Source organism: Camelus dromedarius, chromosome 18, assembly GCF_036321535.1.
Source record: "Camelus dromedarius isolate mCamDro1 chromosome 18, mCamDro1.pat, whole genome shotgun sequence".
NCBI classification, from domain to species: Eukaryota; Metazoa; Chordata; class Mammalia; order Artiodactyla; family Camelidae; genus Camelus; species Camelus dromedarius.
The window spans coordinates 24,899,431-24,919,405 of record NC_087453.1 but is presented as its reverse complement, the minus strand read 5'-3'; the positions used below and the strand labels follow the sequence as shown (position 1 = coordinate 24,919,405).

Genomic DNA, 19,975 nt, shown 5'->3' with positions numbered 1-19,975 from the left:
AAATAGTAGTGGTAAAATTGAGGAGCTTATTAGATGATATGAATAATTGAATTGATTCACTTTTAAGGTTCTCTTTAAGACTATTATTTTTAATCACATATATTTTAAATCCATGTATTTTAATTAGTTTTCAGTGCAAAATGAAATATAAACTAAGCAGTCTTCTACAGTATTTCTTTATGTATATTCCCTCTGTTAAAAAAAATTTGTTTTTAATTTGAAGGGGAAATTTTCCATTGGTTGGAACAGAATCCATTATTCTTGGTAAAAATCTTAACTTATGTTAGCATGGTCAAATTCTTTTTTCGTAAAAGTTAAAATTAGTAAAAGTTTATTTTTCAGTTTGGAGAAGTTTTGGTTTTATGATGTAAGACTTAAATAAAATTTTAATATAAATGAATTTAACTCAAAACAAGCTAACTTGAAAACAAGGGCTTCTTTAACTAGTGTCACTAATATTGAAGCAACCCCAATAATTTATAAACTACCTACATTAGATTTTTTTTTTAAGAATCCCCTTAAAACAAATCATAAGAGGAAGTCTTGAGTAAACAGAGTAGTATAACCGGAATTGTCACTGAAATAGGCTTGCATAGTACCGAAGTATTGTGGAACTTTAGTTTTGCAAGAGTGACTTAGCTATTTGTATCAACAAAGGAAACTAAAAACAACCTGGACTTGTTATTCAGCATTCTGTTAATTAAAGTCTTTACCAATCCATAGTTTAGCATTTTTGTAGTATGATGATTGAAGAAAAATTCTAAAGTCATTCCTATGTTGTCACAATAGGTTAAATTTAAAAAATTAATTTATAATTATTTTATTTTGAATTACTTTATTTAAATTATTTTAAATGATGTTTTAGTATTAAATATAATCTTTATATTCATTAGAAATACTAATATTATTATGTTAGTGATGGTAATGGTATATACAATGACATTTTGTTACCCTAAACTGGATCCATTATCCTCCCAGCATTTTCTGTCAATAATTGTTTTCTGTTTCAAATGGAAGTTTATTCTGAAATCAGTAATAATGTTATTATAATGTATTAGCTTAAACTATATGAAATTGCCATTTTTTAGATTGAGAACTAGTCAAAAATCAGTGGTTTCATATGGTTCAGTTACTTTCAACTCTTAGCAGTTTCTTCAGGTATTTATATTTATTTCATTTTTAATGTTTAAACTGCTATTTCTTGACTTTCCACCTTTGAATATTGTCTGTGGAGTTCTATTTTGGAGGTTGAGGACCTGGTTGTCCCACACAACCATCCTTCCATCCTCCTTCATACCTATACTTTACAGTTCCCAGTTAAGTCAGTATTCAGTATTTATATCACTGTAACGAGGTATCTATTATTCACAGATGAGCCATTACATTTTCTTTCTTATGCAGCTTTTATTTCTTCCAAGTTAAATAATTGTCACTTTTGTTTGCTTGCTTTTCATTTGCTTAGTTTTCTTTGTACCAGTCACTAATTTATCCTCAAATTCTGACAGAACTGATCCTCTTTCAGCATTTTCAGATAACCTCTGTTTCATTTCTTTTTCTTAGCTGTCATCCAGGACTTACCTTTTTCATCATCTTGGGAATTCTCTTTGCCTTCCTCCTAGTTGGATCCTTGATTTCCTAGATCCTGTGTTTTCCTTATTCTTTAGTAGCTTCCTGAGAAAGGGCACCTACAAACTCTGAAATTCCTTCCTGAATTCAGAAGTTTCATGTCTGAAAATGTCTTTATTTTACCCTCACACTTGAATGGTGGTTTAATTGGATATTGAATTCCAGATTGAAAATTAGTGTCCCTCTTTTGAATGCTTCCAGTGTCGCTATTGAGAAGTATAACGTCATTCCAATCCCCATTCCTTTTTCCTCCCACTCTGGAAGATTTTAGAATCCTCTTTTTTTCCCTGGTATTCCTGACATTTCATGATATTCCTTGAAACATCTTTTCCTTTTTCTTTCCTTTTGCTTATAGGGCAGATAATATTTTCCCAAAATGAGTATATATATATGTGTATACAGACACACAGACCTATACATCATCTCACCCAATTTGCTATTCTTATGGTGTTGGCATGCTTCCATTAAGAGGTAGGGTCTTTGTTTCCTCTCCTTAAAGCTGTGTGGACATGAATGCTCCCCAGGATGTTTTGGGTCTTAGGCCAACATCCTGGTTTAGGAGCACAATTGGATAATCAAAAGCATGCACCCTGAGGGGGTATTTTAATTTTTCTTCTTAAATTTTAAATAGAATCATCAGTTTACTTTTAACTGAAAATAACAGTTAACACCAGAGAAAGTTTCTTCAGATAGTAAAATGCAGTCAGTCTTAGAATCAACACGAGGACTATCAGGTGCACGTTAGGAAATGATAGAACCATTCATGACCAGAAAGAAACGGTTTTTAAACTTCATGATTAAATATGTCATGACTAAATATGACAAACACATTATTTGCAAGAATTTCTGTGATGAGAAGATGGAGACAAATAGTTACATAGACCATGGCTTGTTTGGGTATTGTCACTGATTTAGTGTTTATCTCATGGATATGTGTTTTTTAAACCCATGAATTTTTTCTATTTACAGCTGTTTTATCCCTCATCTAATTTCCCATGGGTACACATCAGTGGCTGAATATTACTAGAGAACTTAAGATTTATGACCAAAAATCTGAAGTAGGCTCTCAACACTGGCCTCTAAAAGCTACCAGATTCCTAATAAGATCTTTCTGTCTGTAACTAATTTCTCCCCGCTCTTTAAACTCATGAGCAGCTCACCCTTCCCCAATGCTGATAAGCAGGCTTCATACTTCATTGAGGGTTTAGAAGTTATCACATACCCCTCATCCTTCCCTCACCAAATCTGTAGATCTGCCTTCCCTAGGATATAGATTTTCTGTTTCTTTTCAATCAGAGGCCAACTCCCCTCCCCACCATATTCTCCCTCATACCTACTCATGGACTTGACTTCCACATTTGTGCCCTCTCTCACATCCTCATTAACTTTACAGGGCACCACCCATGTCAGCATACACAAATTCTCTGATACTGCCCATCTTTAAAAGCAGAATAAAAGATTACAACAAAACAACTTTCGCCTGACCTCATATCCATCCCCTTCTGTTTACCTTCATGCGTAAATGTCTCAAAGAGAAGTTTGCATTTCCTCCCTACCTCCTCTGTACTACGTATCACTCTACAAAATTCTGTTGTTGACTGAACTTTTGGTCTCTTACCCCCCCACTAGAAAGTCAACTCCAGGAAAGCAAAGAACTCATCTATCCTGTTTACCATTATATGTCTAGGACAGCAGTTGACAAAAGTACTTACTTAATATGGGGGCAAAAAAAGAATAACTGACATTTTTAACCTGGTAGAATAGCTCTTACTTTTTAAAAATTTCTAACAAAATCAGTTTTCATTTTTTTAAATTATTCTCTACTTTTTGCTACACTTAGAATTGAAAAAATTATGAAGAATGTATTAACAATTGAATTTTCCCCTATTTTACATTACATTTCATTCTTTCTTAAGTGTAATTTAACATTGGCAGTCTCACAGCTGGATTCTGGAGTCAGACTGCTTAGAGTTGAATTCTAGTTCTTTCACTTTTTGCCACGTGACCTTGGGCAGATTTCCTAACCTCTTTGTTTCTTCATCTCCAACATGGAAATAAGAATAGTACACACCTCATATGTTGGCTATGTGAGTCAAATGAGGTAATATGTAAAATGGTAAACTCAGTACTTGGCATAGGGGTTAATGAATGAAAAAAAATTATAATTATAGTTATTGTTTGTATATTCTTCTCTACTTTCTAATATTTGATCTGACTTGGCCACTGTAATATTTTTGTTTATAATACTATATCTTCTAGAGTATATTGGCTATGAATGTGATTCTCCTATTTTTAGTTTTAAGGTCTTTTTCTGATTCCTTGACCCTCTCTTCCCAAGATTAGCCCACCTGATAGATTGGGTAAATGATCTACAATTGACAGATGAGCAGCCTATACCACTTCCAGCAGTCTGGTCATTTGATAAATCATTTGATCACTTGATAAAATATTTTTATTTCTAGCCAGGTCCTGTTCCTTGTATATTTGGCTTGCCCAGAGGTGAGGTTCCTTCTTCATGTTCGTCCTTATTAAATTTTCTTATTTCTGGAAATGGAACTTTTAAAACACCCAGTATGTCTTCAACAGATTTTTTAGAAGTAGTTATAAGATACTGCTATTTTCACTCACTAGCTACCTGGGAAGATAAAAATATGTGGCAACACAAAATCCACTGCAGGACCATATGAGGGATAAAGACAGGTTCTATAGAAGTTCAGAGTAGAGAGTCGCATCTTGCCAGCCTTAAAGAAGTCTTAAAACTTTTCTGCATGTAAAATTATCTATTCCCCTTATTATCTGTCTTGATTTTTGTTTTGAAAGTTTGCTTAATGGTTTAGATTTTAAGGTAGATAATACACAAGATAAAATTGAAAGCAGTTTTTAATTTTAGAAATTGTTTCTTGAAGTAATCGACTTAGCAGTAAGTAACTCTACCTCTTTCTTTTCTTATCTTGGTAGGCAGTGGAGACTCCTCCAATTATGTGAGCATTTCAGACGTCAGACTAGCATTGGGTAAATTTAGAGTTCAACAAGAATGCCAGATGGTTTGAAAGGAATTGTGAGCACTCCAACTAGTGCAGTCCATTGAAAGCCAGCTGGCTGAGCCTCGTCTGCTCTGGAGGTAGGAACCAAACACTTTGTTCCATGCCAGCTGGCCCAGGAGTAACTGGCCAGTGGCCTTACTTTTGGTTGGTTGTTCCAGGGAAAGCCAACTTGGGGCCTGCATCTGCCCTAAGGACAGTATGACATAGAACAAGCCTGAATGGCAAGGGAAGGAAGCCCCTTTTTAGACAGCATTACGAGTGAACCTCATGTTGAGAATTTGCTCTGAGAATGTGCAATGCAACTTGAATTTTTAATAGAGTCAATACTGTTAGATGTATTAGAGTTACTTACTACTAAAGTATCAATAGTGAATGTTTTTATATTATAAATAACTTCCAGTTTACCTGCTTTCAATGTTACTGTTTTCATTTATTGACTCTTCATGAAGTGAGGTTTGCCTCTTTTCATTTTCTTCTTCTAAAGTTTTGGTCATTTGGATTAGTATAAATTTTCATCTTGTCATAAAGCTTGCTCTCCTATAAACCATATGCTTCTGTAGAACATTAATTATGTGTGTTTTAAAATCTGTCTCATTTTGTCTGTTATTTATGTTTTCCTAACTAAATGGGTGTTTGTATCAGATGCAATTCTTCCTTTAGCAAACTAAATGTCATAATAATTTAATTGAAGACAAAAGTACAAATATGGCACTGCAAGTATAATGAGCATTCATTTAATTTGATGACAATGTTTACTGAATTCTCAAAGTTAACAACTTCACCACAGTCTTATCAGTATGCTTTATGTTACCTTAAAAATTTTTTTTTAATTTGGAGGCTGAATGGTGCTGCATTACCTGTGTTTGTTAAAAGTTCATCTAGGCAAACCGAAAAATTATGAATTACCTGTGTCTCTTTATTGTTCTCTCCCAAATCTGAGCATGAAAAATTTTGCTCAGTGATATAAACTTGAAATAGAATCTAGGTATCATATCCAAATAGGCCCTTCATCTTGTACTGAAAGAAAAAGTTTGGCAAATAATGAAGCACTGAAGTGTGAGCTAATATAGTTTATGGGAAGTTGGTGGGAAGATAAATCAAAGGTGTAGGCTTTCATTCTTTTCCTTTAGTGCAAAAGAAATTGCGAAACTTCTTCAGAAATATGTTAGAAATCTCTTGTTTGTCTATAATTGAATGAAAATGTTTACTTAAACTTATTGATTGTCCCTGAAAACAAGCCAGAGGAAATTTTGTGGTAGTGAGAGATTTTTTTTTTAAACCATAGGACAGTTTATCAGTAGCCAGGGGCAATATGATACCCAGAAAATCATCTTACACATTAGCTAACCTCTACCAAAAAAACTTTTATGTCAGTATCTTTACACATGTTGCTTATTTACTCCTTACAGCAACCTTCAAAGGGTTATTTATGGATGATAAAATGAAAGGTCAGAGTAACCTGTTCAAGTTCACAAGCTCAGGGGCCAGGTTTAGAACCCAGGCCTTCATCCTCCAACCTACCACGTGTCTCAGTTGATATTGTCAACTTTCACAAGAATGTAAGTCTTTACTATTCAGATGCTATCCTGCACTGGCACTTTTTGGAAGACTATTGATAGAGGAAATTCCGAGACCTTTGCAGAAAATGGCTGGAGAAAAGGAGAGATTTGGAGATTGGAGATTCTACATTTTTTTTATCTCTTCTGATAATCTAGAAGTAATTGACTGTTGAAGAACTACTACACTAACTACAAATGAGGTAAATAAAAATGACTTGCTAGAATGGGGCAACAGGACTGTGTAGTTTCCTAGCATTGCTGTAACAAATTACCACAAAATCGATGGCTTGAAACAGCAGAAATTTATTCTCTCACAGTTCTGGAGGCCAGAAATCTGAAGTCAGAGTGTCAGCAGAGCTGCTTCACTCTTTCCAAAGACTCTAGGAGATAATTCTTCTTGCTTCTTCCAGCTTTTGGTGGCTGGAGTTACTTGGCTTGTGGCTATATAACTCCAGTCTCTGCTTGCACGTTCACATGGTCTTCTCCTCTTTCTTATAAAGACAGTGTCATTGGACTTAACGGTTCATCTAGATAATCCAAAACTCACAGCATTCAGTTAAAAATGCAGCTGTGAATCCTGTTCTCTGTGTTTCAGTTTTCTCTATTTCAATTCATTACCACCATCTAGTTAGAACTCCAGATTACATAAAAACATGACACAGTTCTGAGGGAGGAAACAGCTGCATTCCTAAAGTTTTTTGTTTAACGTATTCTGCAAAACTGCTTGTTCTCTGCCATGGGTTTTCAGTAGTCAAACCTACCTCAGGAATAAAACACTATATATCATAGCTATCTGACTATCTTAATCTGTTTGGACTGCTGTAACAAAATACCATAGCCTGGGTATCTTACAAACAACAGAAAGTTCTCACAGTTCTGGAGTCTGGGAAACCCAAGATCAGGGTACCAGCAGGTTCAGTGTCTGGTAAGGGCCCACTTTCTACTGTATAGACAATACTTTTCGCTGTCTTTTTGCTGTATCCTCACATAGTGGAAGGGACGAGGAAGCTATCTTAGGGCTTTTTTTATTGAGACCTCTTTTATAAGGGCACTGTTCCCATTCATGAGGGCCCTGCCCTCCTGACTTAATCATTCCAGATACCATCACACTGGGAATTAGGTTTCAGTATATGAATCTGGGGGGAGGAGGGAGGAACATGTGTCATACATTGAGTCTATAGCACTAACCGTATAATATGAGGAGAAAATTGATGTTTTCCTTATAACTCATTCAATTTCTAAATAATCAACTGTCATACTAATTTTTTTCATTGATCCATTTATTTTCTATCCAAGATTAATATTACTTACTAGATTTACCTGTACTGTTTTTCAGACTTCTCTGTTAGTGAGGTTCTTCTTTTTAATTTCTTTAATTATAAAAAATAGTAAATACACTCAAAAGTAGAGCAGAGGTACAACATATCCCCATATGTCCATCATTCAAGATTTTGACACATTTGTTTCGTTTGTCCTTTTTTCTTTTATCTTTCTTTGATGAGGTATTTTAAAGCAAATTCAAGACATTTTTGTACGTATACCCTGACATACTTCTATATGCATCTCTGAAAAATAAGGATATCGTCTTATACAACCAAAATGCTATTCTCGTACCTAATAAAATTAACAGTTACTCCTTGGTATTATCTAATAGCTAGAGCCTATTCAGGTTTGCCCGATTGTCTCCAAATATCTTTTTCAGAGATGGTTTGATCACACCAGGATTCAAAGTCCACAGATCACATTTGGTCATTTTGTCTCTCATGCCTATTTTGATCTAGGTTAGTTCCTCCCTCCTCCCTTTCTCCCCGCATTTTTTTTTTGTGTGTGTCATGGACTAGTTACAGGAACCAGGTCAGTTGTCCTGTGGAATTTCTCACATTTGGGATTTGTTTGCTTCTTCACAGTGTCAGTTACTCTGTTCCCTTTATTTCCTACAAATGGAAATTAGCTCAAGAGACTTGATTAAAACATTTAAATTTTTGGCAAGAATACTCAGGAGGTGCTTAATATCCATCACATTCAGAGGCCTGCTGTTGTCTGGCTATCTCACTTACAGCTAAAGACCCTACTGATGGTCATGTCAGTATCAGATATTTCAACAGTGTGGCAAAATAGTGATTTTCTTATTATGTCCTCTCTTTCACATTTACTAGCAGGAATTCTGTAAAGAAGACCTGTGTCTCATCATCTGTTTGGGGTTACTCTGAAATACATTTTGTGTGAGAGACTGCCAAATAATCTTAACACTATTATGTTCTCGATAACAGATAATGAATTTGAATCAGAATAAAAGGAATTGAGTTAATCTTTTCTTTTAATGAGTGTTACAATAAAATTCTGAGTACTGTAGCAAAATGTGAATGATTGCTTTTCTTTTACAATTAGGAATGTACACTTCAGTTGCTCTGAGAGTTAGAGATAAATGAAAGTCTTTTATAAATTAGAATGATGCAGTAGAGAGGAAAGAGTACTAACTAGACTTTTATTTTAATTTTTAATTTTATTTATTTTTTTAAATCAGTCTTTTTGAGGGGGATCAGGGAGGTAATTAGAGTTTTTAAAAAATTTAATTCATTTATTTTTAAATGGAGGTACTGGGGATAGAACCCAGGACCTCATGCATGTTAAGCACATGCTCTACTACTGATCTATATCCTCCCCCTAGATTAAGATTAAAAAATTGGAAGGGAATATAGCCAATATTTTATAATAACTATAAATGGAGTATAATAGTGAATCACTATATTGTACACCTGTAACATATACTATTGTACATCAACTATACTTCAATATTTTATTAATTAATTTTTTTAAATTGGGAGATTTCCAGAGTCAATTTGGTCCAGCCCCTAAATGTTTAATCCATTCGTTTTTCTTAGACTGGGCTTTTTGCATATGTCTATCCCTAACATTTTTGCCGGTATTTTCATGAAACTGTACGTAGACTAAAGAAATCAAGGTTATGTATTATAGAATTGATACTTAAATGTCTTTAAAGGCAGGGAGAATTCTTCATCATTGAATATCACTCTTTTTCTTTAAATTGTGCTTTGTGAGAAAGAGTCCTTTGATCACTGTTTCTAAGCAAACCTAATCAGTAAAATTATTGAATAAAATCATGCAAATAAAGCTTTATTTTTCCTGTTCCATTTTACCTTAAACCAGTTGTTTTTATCTTCTAAATTTATATATTCTGGGGAAAATAACCTTGATATCAAATAAAAATTAAACATGTCAGTGTTCTTAGTTTAGTGAACATCTCTAGACAGCCTCTAATCATATTTGAGAAGGCCATTAAACATATGTGCTAGTATGATTTCTCCATAGGCAAACCCTTGCTATAATTATGCTGTTTATTTTAAAATAATAATACTGTGGGTCTTTTCTGAAAGATACAAAATGGCTTTATAAAGGGATACCTCAAAAGACCATAGGTATGATCAGTATACTTATTATTAGTCAGTTGAGCTGATTATTCCTCATCAGGACTCTAAAATGGTTTTAGAACTGAAAATTACATTTCCCTACCTATTGAATTAAAACAGAGGCTCCTAGAACACCTACTGTATGCAAGTCATTATGCTGGGTGCTGACTAGTAGGGTTGATTTCACTATTGAAATAAAGATTATTCAAATAAGATTTTAAAAAGAAGTATGCACTTCTTCTTTTAAAAAGAACTCTAGGAAATTGTGTTTCAGCTATGTTGCCTCCTTGCCCTCATTTAATGTAGCCAGAAGCCCCTGAGCTAGAGCCCCATCATGCAGTCTTTATCCAGTTCCTGTGTTTGTTAAGTGCTTTGTGGGGTAGAAAGTGGTAGAGCACAGGGATTAGTGGTGTTGAATCTCTGCTCTTTGGAGGCCGTAAAGATTGTACATTCTCTTTTCTATCTTATGCCAGAAACAAGGATGGTTTTTCCTTTTTCAGAAATATTGCAGTTATTTCATCCAGTATGCTGCTTAGATTTACCATCTTACCTTTATTCATGTGAATAACTATTTATTGAGTATCTTATAAGTGCCAGATATTGTTCAGTCTGAATTTATAGAAATCCTACATCTTGTGATAATACATTGTTATTGAATACCTCTATTACGTTTAATGAAGTTAAGGTGTAGTTCACTTTTGAATTTATTAGCTCTGAGTTTGTAATTTTAATGTTCTTTTTCTGACATTTTACATATGTTCTGGCTTATAAGTTCCTGTAAAGCTGAGGAAAATTGGCTTCTCAAGGAATTTCATACTTTCTTCAGGCTAAGATAACTAACTGCAAATGCAGTGAAATTAGTAGAGAGGAGTCTGCATTTAGATTTTATTCAGACTAACTTCCAGCTTTTAAAAACCTAAGCATATATTTTTGCACAGTAACTTACAAGTTTATTTTCATAAAGGCAAAAAAGAAGTGAGGTGATGTAGTGAGAAGCATGTGGGATTTGAGTAAGTTCCGGTCTTACTATTTGTTAACTGTGTGGCTTTGGTGAACCACTACCTCTCTTAGCCTCAAAAGAGGCAATTATAATGGAATACTTCTGAGTTACTGAGTTTATGATTGAATAACTTGAGAGTTACTGTGAGTGTAGTTTATATCCTTTAATAAAGTGCTCTCCTAATAATTGTTGTTAGGCAGGCAAAGAGTAAGACAAAGGAAAAAGTAAACACAGAACAATCTTTGCTACATCTCAGTTCTCTTTTTTTCATAAATTCGAGACCATTTATGCTGCCATTTTAGCCTGGCTACCAAGCTGTGGCTGGTTAGAGATTCCATTCCAGTTTCTTTCATCGGAGTCTTATAGTTTGCCAACTACAGATCTTTTACCTCCTTAGTTAGGTTTATTCCTAGGTATTTTATTCTTTTTGATGCAATAGTGAATGGGATTGTTTTCTTAATTTCTCTTTCTAATAGTTCTTTGTTAGTGTATAGAAATGCAACAGATTTCTGCATATTAATTTTGTATCCTGCAGCTTTACCAAATTCATTGATGAGCTCTAGTAGCTTTTTAGTGGCTTCTTTAGGATTTTCTATGTATAGTATCATGTCATCTGCAGACAGTGAGAGTTTTACTTCTTCCTTTCCAATTTGGATTCCTTTTATTTTTCTTACCTGGTTGCTGCAGCTGGGACTCTCTCCTCCCTTTTTATTACATAGTTTTATTGAGACATAATTTAGATCCCATATAGTTCATTCATTTAAATTGAAAAATACAGTGGCTTTTGGTATATTCACAAAGTTGTGTGTCCATTATCACAGTCAATTTCAGAGCATTTTCATTATCATTATCCCAAAAAAACCCTGCTCCTCTAATCGTCATTCCTCAATGCTGCCACCCCCCCACCATTACCCACTGTTAAGAAATCACTGACCTACTCATAGTGTTTCTTTAGATTTGCCTGTTCTGGGCTTTCATATAAATGGCGTCATGCAATATGTGGTCCTTTGTGACTGGCTTCTTTTACCTTGCATGATGTTTTCAAGGTCTATCCATGTTCCCCTTTTGTTACATTAAGATTCTTAGAGGCACACAGACCTAGGGAGAAGAGATAAAGTGACTTTTTTTTTAAATGAAGAAAGTTCATTGGCGTCCCATGACTGGTTGTTACTCATAAATGATGAGAAAAGCCCTATAAGCAATTACTGTGGCTGCCAACCAAAGAATGGTGTTCCAGTATAAAATGTGGAAAAGATTCGTGCCCCAGCATTCTTTTTTGCTGCATTTATGTATGTTAATAATGTCATGATTATTGCTACATCTTTTAATACAATTAATAATAATGTGTAACTCTATGGTACTGTTGTACAGTTTTACAACTGTTGCACCACTGTCATTTTTGCTATTTTCCTCTTGTAACTAATTTTCCTGCTGAATGTTCTGCATAACTTACACATTATTATATAATGCCTATGGTTACATGCTGCATGTTACATGCTAATAATTGTGGTTATATACTACATTTTTAATTTTTATGTGAGCTTGATGAGCTAAATGCCAGATATTTTCTTTGGGGACAACCAATAATTATATACTAGTATAAGTGAGTTGTTAGAAACAGGATACATAGAAATACAATCCTCAGAGCATATTCCCCTCAAATTTATGGTTGCAATTTAAAAAGAAAAAGTCAGCCTTTTGACTTTGAAAAACCTAGCCTCTTTGTGCCTCAGATTCTTCCTCTGTAAAGTGGGGCTGTTATACTTAATTTGTGATGATGGTCTTTAACTCTGTGATTCTGTGAAGATGATTTGTAAATGTATTTTTTTAAGCATTTTAACTGTTTTTGTTGTTTTACAGTAATTTTTACAAAATTAACCTGGATTTTTAACCAGTCACAGAACAATGACTGTTGATGGCTTCTTTTTTAAAATTTTTTTAATAGTCATTTTACAGTGTGTCAGTTTCTAGTGTATAGCATAATGTTTCAGTCATACATATACATACATTTATTCGTTTTCATATTCTTTTTCATTATATGTTACAAGATGTTGAATATAGTTCCCTGTGCTATACAGAAGAAACTTGTTGTTTATCTATTTTATGTATAGTAGTTAATATTTGCAAATCTCGAACTCCTGATTTATCCCTTCCTACCCACTTTCCTCCCAGTAACCGTAAGTTTGTTTACTATGTCTGTAAATCTGTTTCTGTTGTGCAGATAAGTTCATTAGTATCTTCTTTTTTCTTTTTTTAGATTCCACATATGCATGATATCATATGGTATTTTTCTCTTTCTGGTTTACTTCACTTAGAATGATGATCTCCAGATCCATCCATGTTGCTGCAAATGGCATTATTTTATTCGTTTTTATGGCTGAGTAGTATTCCATTGTATAAATATACACTGCAGCTTCTTTATCCAGTCATCTATCCATAGACGTTTAGGTTGTTTCCATGTCTTGGCTATTGTAAATAGTGCTGCTGTGAACATTGGGGTACATGTATCTTTCCAAATTAGAGTTCCCTCTAGATATATGTCCAGGAGTGGGATTGCTGGATCATATGGTAAGTCCATTTTTAGTTTTTTGAGAAATCTCCATACTGTTTTCCATAACGGCTGCACCAAACTATATTCCCACCAACAGTGTAGGAGGGTTGCCTTTTCTCCACACCCTCTCCAGCATTTATCATTTGTGGACTTTTGAATGATGGCTATTCTGACTGGTGTGAGGTGATACCTCATTGTAGTTTTGATTTGCATTTTTCTGATAATTAGCAATGTTGAGCATTCTTTCCTGTGCCTATTGGCCATTTGTATGTCTTTATTGGAGAATTGTTTGTTTAGGCCTTCTGCCCATTTTTTGATTGGGTTGTTTGTTTTTTTGTTATTAAGTTGTATGAGCTGTTTATATACTCTGGAAATTCAGCCTTTGTCAGTCACATCATCTGCAAATATTTCCTCCCATTCTGTAGGTTGTAATTTTGTTTTGCTTATGATTTCTTTTGCTGTGCAGAAGCTTATAACTTTAATTAGGCTCCATTTATTTATTTTTGCTTTTATTTCTATTGCCTGGGTAGACTGCCCTAGGAGAACAGAGCTAACGTTTACGTCAGAATGTCTTGCCTATGTTTTCTTCTAGGAGGTTTATAGTGTCTTATCTTATATTTAAGTCTTTAAGCTATTTTGAGTTTATTTTTGTGTGTGGTGTGAGGGAGTGTTCTAACTTCATTGATTTACATGCAGCTGTCCACAGTTTTCCCAGCACCACTTGCTGAACAGACTGTCTTTTCTCCATGGTATATTCTTGTCTCCTTTGTCAAAGATTAATTGACCATAAGTCTGTGGGCTTATTTCTGGGCTCTCTATTCTCTTCCATTGATCTATATCTCTGTTTGTGTACCAATACAATGCTGTTTTGATTACTGTAGCTCTGTAGTATTGTCTGAAGTCTGGGAGGGTTATCCTTCCAGCTTCATTCTTTTTCTTCAGTATTGCTTTGGCAATTCTGGGTATTTTGTGATCAGTTTTAGAATTATTTGTTCCAGTTATGTGGAAAATGTCATGGGTAATTTGATAGGGATAGCATTAAATCTCTAGACTGCTTTGGGTAGTATAGCCATTTTAATAATATTAATTCTTCCAATCAGAGAGCATGGGATATCTTTCCATTTCTTTAAGTCATCTTTAATTTCCTTAATCAATGTTCTTTAGTTCTCTGCGTGTAAATTTTCACCTCCTCAGTCAGATTTATTCCTAAGTATTTTATTTTTTTGGATGCAATTTAAAAAGTGATTGTTTCTTTACTTTCTTTTTCTGATACTTCATTGTTAGTGTAAAGAAATGCATCTGATTTCTGTATGTTAATCTTATATCCCACTACCTTGCCAAATTATTTTATCAGCTCCAGTAGTTTTTGTGTGGAGCTTTTAGGGTTTTCTATATATATGGTATCATGTCATCCACATATAGTGACAGTTTACCTCTTCTCTTCCAATTTGGTTCCCTTTTATTTCTTTTTCTTGCCTGATTGCTATGGCTAGGACTTCCAAATACTATGTTGAATAGAAGTGGTGAGAGTGAGCACCCTTGTCTTCTTCCAGATTTTAGTGGGAAGGCTTTCAATTTTTTACCCTTGAATATTATACTGGCTGTGGGTTTGTCATAAATAGCTTTTATTATGTTGAGATATGTTCCCTCTATACCCACTTTGGTCAGAGTGTTTAATCGTAAATGGATGTTGAATTTTATCAAGTACTTTTTCTGTATCTATTGAGATGATTATGTAAATTTTTTGTCCTTTCATTGGTTAATGTGGTATATCACATTAATTGATTTGTGTATGTTGAACCATCCTTGTGTGCCTAGGACGAATCCAATGATTATGGTGTATGATCTTCTTTATGTGTTGTTGGATTCTGTTTGCTAATATTTTGTTGAGGATTTTTGCATCTATGTTCACCAACAATATTGGCCTGTAACTTTCTTTTTTGGTAGTGTCGTTGTCTGGTTTTAGTATCAGGGTTATGGTGGCTTCATAGAATGAGTTTGGGAGTATTCCCTCCTCTTCAATCTTTTGGAAGAGTTTGAGAATGATCAGTATGAGTTCTTTGTATGTTTGGTAGAATTCCCCAGTGAAACCATCTGGTCCTGGACTTTTGTTTGCAGGGAGGATTTTTATTGCTGATTCTGTTTCACTTCTAGTGATCGGTCTGTTCAAGTGATCTAGTTCTTCTTAATTCAGTCTTGGTGGTCTGTATGTTTCTAGAAACTTTTCCATTTCTTCTAGGTTGTTGCCATAGAGATGTTCATAGTATTCTCTTATGGTTTCTGTATTTCATTGGTGTTGGTTGTAATTTCTCCATTTTCCTTTCTTATTTTGTTTATTTTTGTCTTCTCTCTTTTCTTCTTGGTGAGCCTAGCCAGAGGTTTGTTGATTTTGTTTACTCTTTCAAAATCCAGCCCTTGGTTTGATTGATTTTTTCTTTTTTTTTTTTTAATCTTCATTTATTTCCTCCCTGATCTTTATTATTTCTTTCCTTCTGCTGACTTTAGGTTTTGTTTATTCTTCTTTTTCTAATTATTTTAGGTGGTAGGTTAAGTTGTTTATTTGAGAATATTCTTGTTTTTTGAAGAAGGCCTATATTGCTATGAACTTCCCTCTAAGGACTGCTTTTGCTGTATCCCATAGACTTTGTGTTGTGTTTTCATTGTCGTTTTTCTCAAGGTATTTTTTAATTTCTTTAATTTCATTGTTGACTCATTGGGTTTTTTTAGTAGCAGGTTGTTTAGTCTCCATGCAGTTGTTCTCTTGTTTGTTTTTCTGTGGTTGATTTCTAGTTTCATGCCATTGTGGTCAGAAAAGATACTTGAAATAATTTCTATCCTCTTTAATTTGTTGAAGCTTCTTTTGTGTCCAAGTATGTGGTCTGTCCTAGAGAATGTTCCACGTGCATTTGAAAAGAATGTATATTCTGTTTGGGGTGATATTGTCCTAAAAATACCAACCAAGTCCAACTTCTCTATTGTGTCATTTAGTGTCGCCGTTGCCTTATTGATTTCTATCTGGAAGATTTGTCTAGTGATGTTAATGAGGTGTTAAAGTGTCATACTATTATTGTGTTTCCATCAGTTTCTCCCTTTATGTCTGTTATTATTTGTTTTGTATATTTAGGTACTCCTATATAGGGGTGCATATATGTTAACAAGTATAATAGCTTCATCTTGTATTGCTCCTTTTATCATTGTATAGTGTTCTTCTTTATCTTTCTTTATAGCCTTTGTTTTAAATTCTATTTTGTCTGATACGAGTATTGCTACTCCCATTTTCTTGTCATTTCCATTTGCATGAAATATATTTTTCCATCCTCTCACTTTCAATCTGTGTGTCCTTCACCCTAAAGTGAGTCTCTTGTAGGCAGCATATTGTAGGCTCTTATTTTATTATCCAGTCTGCCACTCTGTGTCTTTTGATTGGAGCATTTAGTCCATTGACATTTATGGTAATTATTGATAGATGCATGTTTATTGCCATTTAATGTAAACTTTGTTTTCCAGTTGATTGGGTATTTCCTCTTTGTTCCTTTCTTGTTGTTTTTCTTTTTGTGGTTTGATAATTTTCTTTTGTATTAGCTTGGTTTCTTTTGGTAAAAATATTGATGGTTCCAGACTGCTTTCCACATCACATCAAGAAGGTGGCATTGTACTGTCGGATTTCCTATGGTTGTCTAATGTGGTGTCATGACAGAAGGCTAATGGTATATCTTAGCAAAAATCATATTTTTCTGACCTGTAATTAGGATTCATGATCTAATATTCCAAATGTCTGTTAATACAAAATAATTTAAAACAGTATTCACATAGAACCATATATTAGCTAGGTGGGTTCAGCTGTGACAGAAAACCCAAAACAATAACTGTAAACCAGTTTAAACAAGATTAAAATATATTTCCCATTCATGTAAGAGTTGGCACAGATCTGACAGGGAACTTCATGGCATCAGGGATTTTTTTTACCAGTTATCATTCCCTTTCCCTCTTCGCACTCTACCCTCCTCTTGAGTGTAAACCATATTCTTATTGAGCAAGATCATGGCATCCAGATTACAGGGAAGAGAAAGAGATGAAGCAGAAGTGTAGAAGGCATCTTCTGTGCTCTGTCACACATGATTCCCATACACTTCCACGTGAATCGTCACATGTGAATCCATGAGACATGTGGCCATATGTACAGCTGGAAGGAAAGCCAGGAAGTAGAGCCATGTGCCCAACTACAAATTCTAACTACAGTGGAAGGAAGTGAGAAAAGATACTGTGGGGAGGGTGTCTCTACTACCTGGCTAATGATAAACAAAAAGGAAAACTGAGGAGCATTTGCTATTATATCTCTTTCACTAAAGAAGGAGGGTTCTGTATTCTAGTTGCTGATTCTGGTTCTGTAAATGGAAATGTCTTTTTATCAGAGAAGAGCTGACAATGTAGTAGAAACATCTCTTAATAATATATCATTTTCTTTTCTGTAATTGGGTTAATGTACAAGATCTTCCAACATAGAATTGCTAGATACATTTCCAGGTTTGAATCATGAGTTATTATGATTTATAAGCCAGCCTCTCATTAGTGTGAAATTTTCCCACTGAGCCCAATAGCCACCAGGAAATCTGATAAAGCAAAGAATAGACTCAATCCTAGATGTACAGTAACATCAGAAGGAGCTTGTAAGGCTTCATCTGACCTGAGCCACCAATCTTATTCCTGATCTTGAAGCCAGTAGGGGTGGGGAAATCACAAACTTGTACAGTCTTTAATATATCCATCTAAAAAGTCAAAATAATAGTGCTTTGCATGGTGAAAATTAGTAGTGGTCTTGTAGAATGTTTTTATATAGGAGAGAGCTTCCAGGGCTAATGGTATTACATGTCTTGACCTTTAAAAATCCATTTAGTGGAGAATTATTTACTGTCCTGGAATGATTGTACCTTTTTAGAATTTTTGAAAATACAAAATCAGACTCACCCCCCCCCCAGAATACTGAAATAACATATCTTATCTGTGCCATTTTCTCAACTGTTCCATTGCCTGCCTGAAATCATCTATCTTAAAGGTGAAGTCTTCCCATATCTTTCTTAAAAGAACAAAGTGATTCCAGTGGACAAGAGGAAGAGACTTTGAGGCCGTGCTTTGGACTATAATAGCTAGAAACTTGAGGTAATTATCACCAGTATCAAACTGCCTGACAGCCTGCACACTTCACTGAATTCATAACTATTTGGGGTTTGCTGAGTTAGTCATGAGCATCTTAGATGCCATTTTATGGCTATAGAATTTTCCTTCTACAATATTAAGACCCAAAAGCAGGCTTTTGATTTATACAGGTTAGGCATCTGGAAATTGTTATTGAAGAAATGTAGCTAAACTAATGCCTATTTCCCAAAATTCCCTACTGTGTCTGAGTCACTTCAAAAAGCAGTCCACTTGTGGCCCAGGCACAAAGATTTGGATCTGAAGCAGAGTGGCCCAGGGAAATGTGGCCCAGGCCCAAATTATCCCTGAGTCAGGAAAATTTAAACATTAACTCTAATGCTGACCTCGCACCGAAGAACCAAGAGACCTTGATGATGAGCACTCACTAGATGCTAGCACACACGTATACCTGCCCTCCTCCCCCCATGCCGCGAGACAGACGTTGTAACTATTCCTAATTTCACATGAGGAAATTTAGACTTTCTTAAAGTCCTAGTGGCAGGTGTGGCTAAGCTCAAATCTGCAGTTAATGTCTCTACTATGGCATATTCTATGGAGCCCACTTATTGCTATGAAGCCCTCTGGTTTACCGTCATTTCCTGGCTGATAAATTTTTAAACCACAAATACATTGTTTTCTCTCATTTTTTTTTAATTGAAGTACAGTCAGTTATAATGTATCAGTTTCTGGTGTACAGTACAATGTCCCAGTCATGCATATACATACATATATGCATTTTCATATTCTTTTTCATTAAAGGCTATTATAAGATATTAAATATAGTTCCCTGTGCTATACACAAGAAACTTTTTTTAATCTATTTTTATACATAGTAGCTAACATTTGCTGTTTTCTCTCATTTTTAAGGCTGTACACAAAACAGAATCTTTAATTTTTCATTTGTTAGCTTGTTCTTATTTTACCACTCTAGAAGTGCTTGTGGTTTACTAAACTTCCTCATTTCAATCTTAGTAATACAATTTATGTCTTCTAATCTTTATTCTTCAAGGATTCTAAGCTCCTGGAATTCTGAAAAACAATTACCTTTTCTGGTAATTGAGAATTCACCAGTAAAGTCTTGGATTTAATGTGCTCAACTCAGAACCCTCAAGAATAGGAGGTAACCTGTTGAGGTTTATAGAGGACCATCCTGCCACTTCTCCAGGGCCTAGAGTAACTTGAACAACGTCTAGAGACTGTACCTTCCGAAGGGTTCAGGGTTTGAATTGGAGACACCCATAGCTCAGCAACTTCTGTGCTACAATTTAGAACAAGGGGTCCATATGTGGAGGAAATTTAGTGCCCTCTAATAACCTTTTGTATACTTGAATTTAGTTATTAAGTTCCTATATCTGTAGATTGAACAAATTCAAGCCCTTTAATTTGAAAATAAATTAATCTTTTATGACTGCTCCATTAAATGGAGGTGTATTGATTTCTCTCTCGTACCCTGTGCTTTTCCAGGGAGTTATAACTGATTGGTGATTTCTTTTCTGTGGACGAGTGTGTTAACTGACCTATTCAGACTATCACAAACAACTCTTCCTTTTATTTAAAGGGTGACTCTTTTTTTC

The 19,975-nt window shown here is 34.6% G+C and overlaps 1 protein-coding gene across 3 annotated transcripts in view; it reads left to right on the top strand.

The window, feature by feature from the left end:
* RNF24 (ring finger protein 24) overlaps positions 1-19,975 on the top strand; it is a 58,451-nt gene that overhangs the window by 1,712 nt on the left and 36,764 nt on the right. The window contains exon 2 of one of the 3 annotated variants that reach the window (XM_064475852.1): positions 6,249-6,429. The exons of 1 other annotated variant lie outside the window; for it this stretch is intronic. The gene's annotated coding sequence lies outside the window, so the exon portion shown is untranslated. Of the gene's footprint in view, positions 1-4,584; positions 4,748-6,248; positions 6,430-19,975 lie in introns of all 3 variants that reach the window. One more of the 3 variants, XM_064475853.1, reaches the window with a different exon arrangement.